The sequence below is a fragment of the Chelonia mydas genome, chromosome 16, assembly GCF_015237465.2.
Source record: "Chelonia mydas isolate rCheMyd1 chromosome 16, rCheMyd1.pri.v2, whole genome shotgun sequence".
NCBI classification, from domain to species: Eukaryota; Metazoa; Chordata; order Testudines; family Cheloniidae; genus Chelonia; species Chelonia mydas.
Genome location: NC_057857.1, coordinates 19,703,055 through 19,718,882, shown reverse-complemented (window position 1 = coordinate 19,718,882; position 15,828 = coordinate 19,703,055). Strand labels below are relative to the sequence as shown.

The following is a 15,828-nucleotide window of genomic DNA, read 5'->3' as shown; positions in this document are numbered from 1 at the left end:
AATGTTTTTTCCTGCCTGGGAAAATATTTAAACCACTAAATTTGTGAAGCCAAGTCCGTTTACTCCTATTTTTATGTTGCTTCTCAGATGCAATCTAATTAGCAATTTAAACAGTGGAGTGAGAATTCAGTGCCGGTCAGCCACACAACCCACCAAATTTTAGCTAGGCCAACTTGTGTCTCAGGTGAACAAACAAGCAATTTTGTTCTAGTTTGCTGATTTTTCCAGCCATTATCCTGTTTATTTGGGATACAGATTATCACAAGACAGTAATAATCCTCTATTCCCTGCCCTTTCTCAAACATACATTTTTAGGTCCTCACTCCGATAGGGCAACCATCCTCAAAAGTAAGAGGGAACGGTGTGTGCGGTTCCTCAGAACTAAGTGCTTTCTCTGAACTATGTGTTGGACAAATGGGATTGCTAAGAACAAAACCCCAAAGCCAAACATCAGCTGCTTGAACCCCTTTTTCTCCCCAGAATGGTCTTAAGTATGTCAGAACCATGAAACTGACATCTCATTTCACAGCCAGAGAGTATAAAGGTATTCAGTAAAAATTCAAAGATCTTTCATTCATCATCCAATCAACAGCTTTTAGTAGCCAACACTCAAATTATTGTATTTCAGCACTGTAAAATCTTACCATGCCCATATTATTAACACCAAAAAAGGCCTTGTTTCCTATTTGCTAGAATGTATGCCTTGCTTGTCGAATTGCTGGCGCACACGACAAATCCTATTTTCCAATGCAGACCAATGATCGTCCAAGCCCAGTAATCCTATGTTCAACAGCAATCAATAACTGAGGCTTCCAAAGAAGGTGAAAAAGCAATCCTAATGGCTATGGCTAGTTGTTAGGATGTAGTATACTGGCAGTAGGCATAGTTACTTTTGAAATCTGAGAGATCAGAGTATGCTATAAGACATGCAATTTTACTATCCTATTATATAGTAGGAAGAATAACTATACAAATGTTATTGATCATAAAATTATCCTTTGCTTCTCTCAGTCCAACCACACTGACTCTGATTACTGCACCAGTGAGTTCCACAGATACACTACCTGTGCACGAAAACACTTATTTCCTTTAATTTGATTTATATTTACTGCCCATTAACCTAGAGTAAATCTTGGTCTTTTATTATGGAACAGTGTGAAAGGGGGAGACCAAACAATGACAAATGTACTTTTGATCTGGAATACGTCATGCCACTGGACTGACTCATTAGAATCAGACTTGAAGCTGCTAAGCAGATGCTGCTTCTAACTCTTTAGTACAAAATCGTTCTCAGCACAAAATTCAATACAATTAGAACAAGCTCAGACAGATGCTGAATATTCACTTCATGAGAAAAACATAAGCTCGGGACATGTGGTCTAAATTATTTTGCATCCCTAGAAAGAGCACAACTTCTAAGATAGGGTTGAGATCACATCCATTTTAACTGATCAGTGGTAATATTCTTAACTTCTCCTATGACATGACCAGGGCTTTGCCTTATGAAGATGTCCCATTTCCCTCTTAACTGTCAGAAAAAAGAATATATATTCCTAGTAGTATGCAATTACTCCTGTACTGGAATTTTCTTATGGGCATTTTCATTTGTGCAGGGGCAGCCTGTTTTAACATTGATCATGTCATAAATGTAGCAGGGAGTCTAGTCTAGTGGTTGTAGCAGAGACTAAGAGTCAGGACTCCTGTGTTCAACCCCCTGCTGACACTGACTCTCTGACTTCAACAAGCATTGGAATGCACCCTGTGTGACCTTATGCAAATCACTTCACTGTGCCTCAATTTACTCATTTCTAAAATAGCGACCTACCTCAGAGGGCTGCTTGGCTTTAATTTATTAAAGGTGATGACACATTTTGAGATCCTTAGATCAAGAGGCAAAGAATTTTAATGTGGGTCAATGAAGGAAGGGTAAAGCCTGGATGCGAGGAGTCTTTTCACCACAAAAGAAACCATTATCACTGCAAAAAACAGAAGTAGGAGTGATTTGTCTCTCTTATTTATTTTTTAAATCTTCCTGGCCAGTTAGACAAGACCCATTGCAATTGTGAAATCCAGGAAAGTTTGCTGCAACACTGTGTAATACTTACAAGGCAATTAGCCAAAAAAACCCACAAAAATAAGTTCTTTTTTGCCACACAATTCTTACCACTTATTATTAACCCACTTTTTAAGAAAGTCTGCTGAAATAGGTTCCAAAGCTGAGGCATGTCAGCTTGGCAGAAGGAATGGAAAAAAGAAATAGCAACATTTCTAGCACATGGTGAGAAAGATCCTCAGCTGGTGTACATCACAATAGCTTCTTTCAGCATAGCTCCATTAATTTGCACCAGCTAAGGATATGTCTGTAATGTAGGTCAGCTCCTCACAATCTTCTCCAGTCACAGTAAGAGACATTGATGATTTCCCTGGTCCCCTCTGCCTTTTTATACTCTCAGGCATGGACCTTGAATTGTCTTGCTGGTGCAGGCTACCTTTTCAGCACTCATTCCCCCAACATCTTTCTTATTGGCTTCTTCGTGGAAACTCTGCCTTAGATGTGTCAACTTCCACCACTAAACTTCACTCTGTAGCTTTCTAAATAAGTCACAGCAAAAGCAAGACAACTAGTGTCTTCTGGGCAATGTTTAGGAAGAATAATGGAACTATTAGATTCCATATTTAGTTGTAAAACAAGTAAAAATTGTTTTAATGTTATAAACTTACATCACCTTATGTTTCATTTACACAGCACCTTTCTTTTGAGGATCTCAAAGTGGTTTAGAAACAATAATTAAGCCTCATTAACCCTCTGGGAAGTAGGTATCCACCTAAGGATAAAATCGAAGCAGAGAGTGGTTAAGTAATTTATCCAAGGTCACACCCTGAATCAGAGTCACGATTGAAACCCAGGTGGCCCTGACTCTCATTCCCTTGTTCTGAGTTAAAATAATAAATACATACATACATTAATAATAAAGGGTTCAAACAATATTTCCATTAAATCACTCCCCCCACCCACACACACTACCTTTTGGGAACTTGGGGGACAATAATAAGGCTACCAATAATGCTACAAGTGTCCAAAGAATTACAAAAGAAGAAAACAGACTGCTAAATTGAAAGGGAGTCAAGTGTTTGCATGGTTTTAATTGAGAAATGAAATCCAGCTTTAAATATAGTAAATGGGAGACTATTCTGAATCACCTCTTGAATTTTTTAATGCTACTCCTGGGAGCACTGAAGGTAAATATGTTAATTTGACTTCAATCATGGTTTAGAAAAAAAGCACACTGTATTAGTTTAGGGTACCAAGTCTTAAAACTATTCATGCATTTCTGCATATTTTATACTCAGCAAATAAAGTTCCAAGGTTCTATAAGGAGGCTGTGAAATTATTCTGAGTAAGCAATAATGAGGTGTGTATTATATAAGCCTCATACTAATGGTAATTTATTTTTAAAATTTAAAAATTATAGCAGCTACATTTCAAAAACAGTCCTACAGCAATTTTTCCTCTTTTAAGAGGGAAGGGAACATTTGTAGGACTGAAGTCTGAGGTACCACACGTTTTATACATTCTCCAGACAGTAACCATTTACTAGAGCTATACAACACATCCTTCTAGAAAAACCTTATTCTTTGACAATTCTGTAATGAACTCTTCCCAAGTACACCACCATTTCTATGATAGCTACAGTGTGGAGTCACATCCACCTGTTTATTACATAGTACCCGGACAGAGAAATTGCCTTGGTTTCAAATGAAGTTTGTAGTCACAATACAGTTCACAGACTGATATTTCAAGGAAATGTATTCCCAATATGGATTAGGAAGCAGAAAAATCAACAGTGCTACAAATTTGTATTTCTCACATTGTTTTAAGAACTATCAGACCCTTGAATTCTTTCAGTGAAGATACCCACTTTTTTGATATCTCAACTAAGTTGAAAGGAGGACAGAAATCAGAAAAGGAAATGACATCGCATATTTTTGTGCATCCTGGCCAATGCAGGATTGCTCTCTACAGCAGTGGTTCTCAACAGATCTTAACCTATGAATGTTTTTCCTGAAATTCTTCTATTTCAGTGAATTAATGTACCCATATTACTCCTGTTCTGGGTTGAACTTTGGCATAGGATCTTTATTTTTTAAACAACATTTCAAAATTCTACTACTTACAAGAATTGCATTTTTAAAGAGATTTGCATTGCCTACAAGCTGGTTGAGTGTTCTATTTTCCTTAAAGAAACATGTAGAGAAGTTAATCCATAATGCGCTCAGTTAGTGTTCTGTGTGTGAGAACTGCAGGATGGAGCCATTAGTAGATTAAATGTGTAGCCTCATAACATTGCTATGGGTCCTTTTAAGCATTTCCTGATAATCACTGATGCAACTACAGCATCTAACAGACAGGACAAAGCGTTGGAAAATTTACTACAGGGCAGGGGGACATAGTAGTTACTAGGTCACCTAGAGTCTCTCTCTTCCCTGCTTTTAACTTTATGATTTATAACAGATGTTAAAGCCCCCTAGCTTCTTACTGGTTTCCAAGAACCATTATATTATTTACAGAAATACATCTTTGAAGAGGAAAAACTAGTTACAATTGATATACAGTGTTCTGTATTACACAAGAAACTATTAAACAAAAACATTGGTGAGGAGTTTTAAAGTTGAGATGATAAAAGATTACATCTCTTTGTATAATCAGATTCAGAACTGGTCAAACTGGGCAACGTACCTTAGCTTCCCAGAACAATTCTGATGGAGTCTGATGGAAGGGGGACCAAAAGGAAGCTGGACTGGCTTGTAAGGCCAGCTACTTAGCATGGCACTGTGACCTTTTTGTAAGTGCAGTGCACCCACTCAGAAGGAAATTCAACTTCAGAGAATTTCCGCATCTCAGCTAGGAGGAATGCTGTTTTCTACTCCAATTTTCTGCTGCATCTTCATGCCTAATAAATCTGGTCATTATGTATCCCGAAAAGGTGGAAGAGAACGGTAGAACAAGCTGCTGAATCAAAAGCAGAAGGCTGCCCTTTACAGTAGGGAGAACAACACTTCTCCAAACCACCATGAAAATGGCAATTAAGTTACCTTTCGAAAGGGCTTTTTTCACAGCTCAACTCACTTGGACCTTAACTCCTTTCAACCTCTGGTGCTTGGAAAGACACTGCTTTTGATAAAGAAGAACCAGCATGCCAGGAGGTAAATTGGAGCATCATTCACTCCAGGAGAGGATCTCCATGCAGCAAAATATCATTGCTACTGTACACTGAATTCTTTCAGAGCTCCAGCCAGTAGACTCCCATTTGCTAATACCAAATTCTGTTTGCCTTTGAAGGAGGAGGAGATGTTTTTATACATTCCAATTTAGCCTGACAACCTATCTTATGCTGTTACAGAGAAGCATTAGAATGATTTAAACCTGGGCGGGGGGGTGGGGGGGGGGGAGGAGGAGGAAAGGAGGGAATCAAGATCTTAACAGTATCACTGCTCTTGACATTACAGACTCCAGCCTGCCAATGAAAATGAAATTAGACCATCACCATCACCACTGTTCATTTCATTGGATAAATCTACTCAATCCTAACTATTGTAGAAACCCATTGTACTCCAGGCTATTCTATTCACAGAGCTTAAAAGCATTTGCTATCTTTCTAATTTCTAGAGGGAGATGAAACAGACATATTTGTATTAGAGTTTGAAATGCAGAAAACTACCATTCTAATTCTCATGCCATTCCCTTGATATTTTTTCCCAGAAGGAAAAACAGAAGATGCTTTCCATAAGCAGAGGATTTCAGCAGCTAATTTTACTATCACTTATGGTCAACTTTATGACTAAGATTTCATGCTGACTATATTAATCCTGTCAAATTTCAGAGAGAGAGAGAGAGAGAGAGAGAGAGAAAAATGATACTGTATATTTTATGGCTGCAATAACTTCTAAGCCATTAGACATGCATGCTGACATGAAAGTAATCAAACTGAATTTTTCCCGTTACAATGAAGAACTTTGTATGAGCAAATAGTCTTTCTGGCACAGGACTGAAAACCCCAAGAACCCTGCACTCAACTCAGGAAATTAGGAAATCAACACAAGACATAGCTCAGAAATTTGGGCACTCTGCTTACTCACATGTTATTTTCACTAAAGCAGAAAGGAACATATTAGTCAATCAAAGGATCAGCAAAAGACAATGCAAGGAATAATTTGAGGTTTACAAAGAAATGCAGACATTACAGAAGATGCAATTAATGGTTTTTCCAGGATCAAGGGCTCCATTATTCCTCTTACCTACAAAGAGGCAATGATCTCCTTATACAATATAGCAACTCATTCTCTGCCTTTAAAAATAAAAGTATTTCACTATGAGAAGGAGAATAAGATCAAATGGAGAAGGGGATAAAGTTTATGACACAGAATTCATTCCAGCTAGGAGCTCTCCTCAAGAGCCTATGCTGCACTGTTGAAGACATGGAAGTATAAATGGACACATGGAGGGCTCAAACTGGGGGACTGATCTCACACTTTCCAGAGGTCCTGACTCAGATAGGCTCCTATGTGGAACATGGTCAGTTAACTAATTCTTCAGTAAAGTAGGATTAGGCTAAAAGAAAAGGAGTACTTGTGGCACCTTAGAGACTAACCAATTTATCTGAGCATAAGCTTTCGTGAGCTACAGCTCACTTCATCGGATGCTGTAGCTCACGAAAGCTTATGCTCAAATAAATTGGTTAGTCTCTAAGGTGCCACAAGTACTCCTTTTCTTTTTGCGAATACAGACTAACACGGCTGTTACTCTGAAATTTATTTGAGCATAAGCTTTCGTGAGCTACTGTCATCCCAACAGATTCTGCAGTTCTGAATCAGCTGCCTGCATAAAAGTAATTTTTTGCACTGGAAAACAATGTCAGAGTCAGCTTATTCCCAAGGTTTGGAGGAGGACTTCGATCTACAATTTAAAAAACCTCCCACAAAAACAAAGAGCGGGAGGAGGCAGCCATCAGAAGGGAGAAACTAAATCATATTCCCGGACGAAGAACCCTCCTCTTTGGGAAGTCATCTTTCAGCCATTAGAACTCCCACCTGTGCTATTTCAGACATAGTCTCCTTTAAACACAGAGTTTGTGTCTAGTATCAGTATCAAAGGTCAGCAGTAAATTAAAGAGCCTTTTAGGTCAAAAGTTCAGTTGAGAAAGGAAGCTTAGTTTTCAACTTGACCTTTCCTCCACTCTTCCAAGCTTGATAGAATAAATGCTGAAATGGTGCTTCTAGCTTCGGATCCTGGGACTCTCCCCCATTAAGCTGCAGACACAGCCGGCAAGCTGCACCACTAGAACCATGTCCTCTTCAGCATCCTCATTCTTCTTCACGAGCCGTTCACCTGGCTCTCGCAGTGTAAGAACCTGCTGTGATTCATTCTGTACGTTTAAAGTGGTATCTTCTTCCAATCTTATAACTATAAAGACATTTGAAAGTCATTGCTGCTCTTAGCATTTCAAAATCTTATGGAAAAGTCTGCATAAGATTTATAACTAGTGTAGTATATAAAAATGTAAAACTGTTTTGAATACCTTTTTGGACTCAAGCAATTTTTTTTTTAAAAAATTATTTTAAAATACATTTTGAAATGGGGGAAATTTTGAACTCTAGCCTTTCTTACTAAAAGTCCACCCAGATTTGGAGACTGGTACACACTTCTCCAGAACCTCCTTTTTACCCTGGTTCCGCGCTCCTGCTTGTTCTTTGCTTCCATCTATTTTTCTTCTCTTTTAGCTCTATTATTGGGACACCATTCAATATCAAACATTTTGTGGCTTCACCACCCTCCGATTTCAACGAGAAGGAATATCTCCAATCACAGATTGTGAGGGATTTTTTAATTGTCTTGCCACTTATTTCTGTACTTTGAGCGTTTACAATTTAAAAAGTTTAAATAGCTCCACTATTACATTGAGGCATCATGTTAAAACTGTAGGAAGCATCTGCATGATTAGAGTCCAGTATAATAAAATGTATTTAATGTTGTCTAAAATCTTGTTTGCATTAGTCAACAGTGTTATTTCTTACACACACTAACTTTGAAGGTGTCTTAAAGGCACAGAAGTCAGGAAATTGGGATTCAAGGCTGAAACTTTAACCTTAATTCACCTTATTGTGTTTGGGAATTCAGGAACTTCCAAATGGTATCTAGGAATATTGTAAACCTCGGGCCAAGGGCGAGAACTCATGGAGTTTTAGCCTTTGGTTTCCTTGCATTTGCCAGCAGCTTAATTATAAGTAATTTAAAAACAATAATGGTCTGATAATCATAGTACATTCAGGATTGGACCTCTGGTCCACTAAAAACTCCCACAGCCATTATGTACCTAATTTTTTTAAAAAGGTCATTTTAAAGCTTACTGTCCATGGAGCGTCTTTCAAGCCCTTTTAAACTGGGCAAAAAGCAGTTGATGAAAAAGTGGTATAGGTTGGGGTCATTTAAAAAGTTGCATTAAAAAAAGAAAGTGCCTAAACCAGGCCTCTCCCAACCAAAACAAAGCACAGTGTATTCTTTCAAAAGGTCACCTAATATACAAAGTCTAAAACATTTACTTGTATCAACCTCTGGCCAGTTCTACTTTTCAAAGAAAGATCACAAATCAGCACATGACATACGATATCCAGCCAAAAATTTAATTTCACCTGATCTTGTAAACCTTTCAGTTACCAAGTAGTAAAGAGCACAATTTGCATAATCTTGAGTAGACATAACTGGGCACCCGATTGTTGAAATATGGCAATTGTTTTGGGAACACTGCTGTAAGCGCATTCTCAGACACTAGAACTGGTTTTGACACAAATTATTTCAAGACATAAGCATGTTATTCATCAAAGAATCATTTGAGCAGAATTATCTCAAAACTACTTGAAAAGTAGATGCACAAAACACCAAAATTCATAGTTTTGCAAGTGTATCAGAAGACTCCTGGGAGAGGCAGTGAACAATATCAATGAGTTTCTCATGACCTTACAGCGATTGCCATGACAACACAGTCTCAATCCTCCAAACATGGATATTCATTTGCACTAGTGTGATTTAGAATAATTAGAGTGAGATTCTCCGAGCTCGGGAGACAAGGAGTGACAAAGCAAATGGAGACGGTAATGTTGTACAATGGTTCACAAGAGCAACGTCTGAATTTCGAAGGCTGAGGAAAGCAATCCCAAATTTAAATGTAAAGAGAAGGAAAAAAACAACACTCTTCAGAGCTGTGTGACCTAATTCATTAAACACAATGTCAGTTAGAAAATCTTTTAAATAAAACATTAAGCTAGAGGTAATTTTAAACCTTGTGGATTTTATTTTACTCAATTATTTTCTAATGCTTCAAGAATAACTTCAAGAATAAATATTAAAAAACCCACAACCAAGGGTTTCATCTAATTCTTTGCAAAAGAAATGAAGATATTTTATATTAAACAAAATATCCCCACCATGCCAGATATGAGATCATTTTTTTCTTGAAACTTTATTTTCTATAAGTCATAGGCAATTTTTCAAGGTTTTAATACCTTCTTTGGGCTGAACTTTAATAGTCCATTTGGAGGTTAGTTTCTTAAGTAAAGATTTATGAACTCCTAGCTACTTTTCTATGCTGTTTAGAAACAAAGTGCAATATACTGTCCATTCGATACAGAGCAAGGGAGTAGTATGTGTGACTCCCATTAGAAGATCAGTTGGAGAACTGAGAAGACAACAGAGCAGACACAGCTCACAGGGTGGGCCACCACAGTAGAATTTCACTGAATCTGGGCAAAGACCTATTTTTCCATGTCACCATCATTCATAGTGGATTGTGGAACCCTCATATTATCATCTCACATGGAACCTACAGTAGTCGTCCTGTTAATTTAACTGCAATTTTCATACAACTACAAATAACACATTGACCTCAATGGTGAAATATATATATTTTTCTTGATTTATCTGACCAGAAAGGAGGACTCCAAAAGGCAGGGAAAAAAGTATTCCAAAATTACTAAAGTAATTACATTCTTCTAGAAGCACCATGCTGTAATTCATTATATAATAACCCTGTGCCAAACATTATTATAGTTCATTTCCAAGACACCTTTTATTTCACATACTCACAAATTAAACTGCTCTGGAATAATTATTTATCTTGCTCAGAATTTGCATAAACAATTGAGATTCGGACTCTGTTAGTCAGGAAAAACTTTTCCTGCCTCCCTGCACAAAAGGAAAAAAAAAATTTCTCATTGTAACCTCAGTTTTTTAGATGTATGATAGATAGCACTGCATCTAAAATGTGCAGTTGTAATGCAGGTGTGGTAGGGATTTATAATCAACAGTATAGTAGCCAAGGGCTTGTCTACACTTCAGTTTTGTTGTGGGTCAAGTTGAGATACTTACCATTGAAGCACCTTGCATCCACAAACAAAATATTTTGTTACGGATCACCTGGCCTTCGCGGATGCATGGTAACAACCCATCCTTGGAAGCGTGTTTTCCCAGGTGTGGAACGATTTTCCCTGCAACAAAGTATGTGTGGCTACTAAGCTTATTATTAGCCTGTGTGTTGGCAAACTGGGTAATGGGGTAGCATAAATAGGGAACAACAAAGGGAGAGAGTTTGATGATTAACACTGCAAGTGCCCTTCTCAGAAATAGTGTAAGTTAAACTTTATTTCTATATGCTGCAGACTTTGGTACAGATATTTGCCTCACCTATAAAAACTGTAATTTGGAGTCTAGGAAATACCACCTGTATTTTTAAAGAATTTTGAAACATCTTCCTTGGCTACCAAGGATGGCTGGGTGAGTGTTTTGCTTCTCCCACTTCCCATGTTTGATAATATGACTACCTTATTTAGACTAAAAGAATGTGATGTCTCACTATGCACTCAACTGAGCAGTCACTTTTTCCTCATACAGGTCAAGGGCATTTGACATTTTCAGATTGCCCTAAAAGTGAAAAAAGTTCAGTATTTTAGGTCAACATTGAACGTCAGAATCTGTTATAATCTAATATTCTGAATAACTTTTATTTTAAATGACTGTCATTTGAAAATTAGAAAAACAGCTACTGTCTGCAGGAACGGCATTTTGTGATCTGGTGCTTCAGCACAGTTAGAAGGAACAAACTTCAAAGGACACGCCGGGCTCAAAGTACCCAGCACTGAAATGCAACTACCTCTGGGGTGCAGCACAAGCAGCTGTTGAAAAGTAAAGGGGACTTTTGTATCCAACTGAAAATGCACAGGAAATTTAGGAAGGCAGAAATCATCTGCTTAAGTGAGAAGTTAGCCAGGAACTAAATGCAAAGGGATAGGTAACAGTCAGGTCCTCAGTTTGTACGTATTAGCTGAGAAGACAGCAATTCCAACCACACCGCACATCCTTGCACAGTGATGCGGCACTGGTTCAGTACTGATTCAGAGGAAAGCGCAGCACCTAAAGAATCATGAACACCACTTCCTCTAGCACCTGCTGCAGAATTTCCTTGGAGGCCTTCCATCTAATGGCCTCACTTAAGTTATGATCTGAAAAGGTAAAAGCAGTTGATGGTATGGCTGCCAGTCATATCCAGGATTGCTTATCAGTGTTACAGAAGTAAACGAATGCAGAGTCGAAAGCGTGACTGGAAGCAGAGAAAGAGGGGAGATTTACAGTTTGTCACATTGAAAATGGAATGTATATGTAACATTTCAACGAGCGTGCCACAAGAGAATTAAAGTTCAACTCTTAAAATATGCTTAACAGTGTTCCTTTAAAGTCTATAAAAGGAAACATTTATGCAGCACACAGACCCAGAAGATAAAAAATTCGTCTCTGCCACCGTATTTAGGTTAAAACACCTCACTACCTTAATTCATTCTGCCACACAAAGTTTTTTTAAAACTGGATTTATTCCCTTCACAGTAATTAATTATGGAGGTCCCACTGTATATCTAACTATTCAATCAGTGATGCATTACAAGGGGTGCATTTGTTTTCATGAGGTGCCCAAGGCAGGCCATAGGAAGCATGAGGCAGAGCCAATTGTTGTAATCACTCACTAATGTAATTATCACATCACATCCACACCTTGGGGCCACTTTTAGGGTACTAAAGTTCTCTTCTGTGCTACCAAAATATGTATTCCATGTTGGCAAAAGGCATAAGTGCACATAACCAGCCAAACTCTGTGGTTCATACAGAATGTCCCTCAGTCAATCCAGATGCTCTCTCAATAAGAGTTTCTTTTAAACATACAAACACAGATGTATCTGCCTATTTCTTTGTATATTAAAGCAGAAAATAAACCAGGTTTAGTATTCATCCATTAACAACAAGAAAAACTCTGCAGCTAGAGCTACCTCCTGTCAATGTCTAAACATTCAGCTGAAATTGCTTGATGATATCATTTCTGAGCTATTTATTTAAGTTAGTTTGATTTTAAAACATCAAGTTATCTAGCCATATGCACAAAAATAGTGTGAAAAGTTTCTCGGCAGGTGAAAAAACACTCCTTTTTTCATGATGTGGTAATTCAATGGCCAATCAGAATTTTACTGATCTTTCTTGGTCACTTATGTGCTGAGAAATAGCCTTTGAAATTTCAATCCAAATGCTACAGTTTTTCAAAATAGTTTTAAGTGCCTGAGAAACTGGGTCTTACAGTGAAAATATCTTCTCAGTCTCCACTGTAATTCGTAAGCCTATAGAGATTTTAGTTATTTAAGTGGTCCACTGTTCCTCAGACGTTCTTGTTAACTCCTGGAAATGTGCTGGAAATGGCCCACCTTGATTATCACTTCAAAAGGTTTTCTCTTCCTCCACCTCACTCTCCTGCTGGTAATAGCTCATTTTAAGTGATCACTCTCCTTACAATGTGTATGATAAACACCCATTTTTTCATGGTCTGTGTGTACATAAATCTCCTCACTGTATTTTCCACTTTATGCATCCGATGAAGTGAGCCGTAGCTCATGAAAGCTTATGCTCAAATAAATTGGTTAGTCTCTAAGGTGCCACAAGTCCTCCTTTTCTTTTCGCGAATACAGACTAACACGGCTGCTACTCTGAAACCTGTGGTTTATATAGCGTTTGTTAAAAAGAATCTGTTTTAATCAGCCATTAATCTATTGTTCGGGCAAACTCTGTGTCTGGTTCCTAAAATGATACTCTGCTTTCATTTTAGTAAAGACTCTTGTTCATGTACCATGAAAGGGAGTAACTCTGAACAATGCTAATTTATAGTAAAATATAAGGTGTGAAAACCTGATCCACTAAAATCAACAGAAAAACTCCCAATGACTTCAACGAGACCAGTGCCGCTTCCTGCAGCTCCCATTGGCCGGGAACGGTGAACCGCAGCCACTGGGAGCTGCAGGCGGCCGTACCTGCAGAAGTCAATGTAAACAAACTGCCTCGCGGCCCACCAGCAGATTACCCTGATGGGCAGCGTGCAGCCCGCGGGCTACCCACCACTGCATTAAATGATAACTAACAACTTTGGGTCAGAACCAACTTGGGCTGGATTCAGAACAACCACCTGAAAAAATTTCCTGTCCATTATCAGCTCCAAGAGGTGCAATATCCCAACCCCCACTATTTTAAAATTCATACTTTATCATCTGGGGTTGAAGAAATCCAGCAGAAAGGCACAAATGGATTGTGCTGGTAAGCAGAAAACCTGCTACATCTTCTAAATGTAATTTTGCCAAAAGCTTGTGCACATTTTTTGTGTCACGCTTTGCATTATGAAGGAAATTTCTTTTTAGAAGAACAGGAGAATGATTTGCATAATATTCTTTGCAAGTTAATATCAGCCTCTGATAATGATCGCTGCAAAATGCAAAAACGTTTGAGAAGACTGTTACAACACTAAGTAATCATATTTTAAATTATGTTTCCCTTTATAGAAAGGTGTTGCAAAAACACACAGACATGAAATCTGTCTGTTGAAGCCCTAAGAACCACCTGACCATCTTCCCACTATTCTACTGTTACACATTGCAACACTGGCTTTCAAAATCTTACAAAACAAATTATACTGCAACAGTCTGGCTTCACAGAAGGCAGAGCTTTTTCCTGTGTTGATGCTACTGCACATTAGATTTCACAAGAGCTTCTGATCTACTGTATAAATTAATGGAAGATCAAGAACTTAAGTTCTAATACAAGGCCATATCAACTAAGGCCCAGATTCTTCCATCCCTGCTCACGTTGAGTAGTACCTTACCACTGATCTAAATGGGACTGCTCCTAAATCAGTCTACTCTTCAACCTGAATAAGTGAAGCAGAATCTAGACCTACATTGCTTGCTATCAACCAGGTTGTTTTATCACACCACTGTCCCTTACATTTCTTCATGTGTAATAAACCATTTTAGTAAATGTGGACAATGTGACTAAACACCAAATAATTGATCATGAAACCATTTCCAGAGTACAAGAAATTAAAACTTCACAACTTAGAGAAGAGGAAAGTGATCAGGAACTGTCAGCATGGATTCACCAAGGGCAAGTCATGCCTGACTAACCTGATTGCCTTCTATGACGAGATAATTGGCTCTGTGGATGAGGGGAAAGCAGTGGATGTGTTATTCCTTGACTCTAGCAAAACTTTTCATACCATCTCCCACAGTATTCTTGCCAGCAAGTTAAAGAAGTATGGGCTGGATGTATGGACTATAAGGTGGATAGAAAGTTGGCTAGATCATCGGGCTCAACGGGTAGTGATCAATGGCTCCATGTCTAGTTGGCAGCCGGTATCAAGTGGAGTGCCCCAAGGGTTGGTGCTGGGGCCGGTTTTGTTCAACATCTTCATTAATGATCTGGAGGATGGTGTGGATGCACCCTCAGCAAGTTTGCAGATGACACTAAACTGGGAGGAGAAGTAGATACGCTGGAGGGTAGGGACAGGATACAAAGGGACCTAGACAAATTAGAGGACTGGGCCAAAAGAAATCTGATGAGGTTCAGTAAGGACAAGTGCAGAGTCCTGCACTTAGGACGGAAGAATCCCAAGCACTGCTACAGACTAGGGACCGAGTGGCTAGGCAGCAGTTCTGCAGAAAAGGACCTAGGGCTTACAGTGGATGAGAAGCTGGATATGAGTCAACAGTGTGCCCTTGTTGCCAAGAAGGCCAATGGCATCTTGGGATGTATATGTAAGGGCATTGCCAGCAAATCGAAGGACATGATCGTTCCCTTCTATTCGGCATTGGTGAGGCCTTATCTGGAGTACTGTGTCCAGTTTTGTGCCCCACACTACAAGAAGGATGTGGAAAAACTGGAAAGAGTCCAGCGGAGGGCAACAAAAATGATTAAGGCGCTGGAGCACATGACTTATGCGGAGAGGCTGAGGGAACTGGGATTATTTAGTTTGCAGAAGAGAAGAATGAGGGGGGATTTGACAGCTGCTTTTCAGCTACCTGAAAGGGGGTTCCAAAGAGGATACATCTAGACTGTTCTCAGTGGTACCAGATGACAGTTTCCACAGTATGCATCCGATGAAGTGAGCTGTAGCTCACGAAGGCTCATGCTCAAATAAATTGGTTAGTCTCTAAGGTGCCACAAGTCCTCCTTTTCTTTTTGCGAATACAGACTAACACGGCTGTTACTCTGAATCCTTCCTTAGAGGTTTTTAAGGTCAGGCTTGACAAAGCCCTGGCTGGGAAGATTTAGTGGGGGATTGGTCGTGCTTTGAGTAGGGGGTTGGACTAGATGATCTCCTGAGGTCCCTTCCAACCCTGATACGCTATGATTCTATGACCCACCACCACTTTCCTCCGACTGAATGAACCGGCTCTCATGTGTCAATGCATACTACA

The 15,828-nt window shown here is 38.9% G+C and overlaps 1 protein-coding gene across 1 annotated transcript in view; it reads right to left on the bottom strand.

Moving 5' to 3' along the window:
- Window positions 1-15,828, bottom strand: part of NACC2 (NACC family member 2) — an 81,030-nt gene that overhangs the window by 50,296 nt on the left and 14,906 nt on the right. The gene's annotated exons all lie outside the window — the stretch shown is intronic.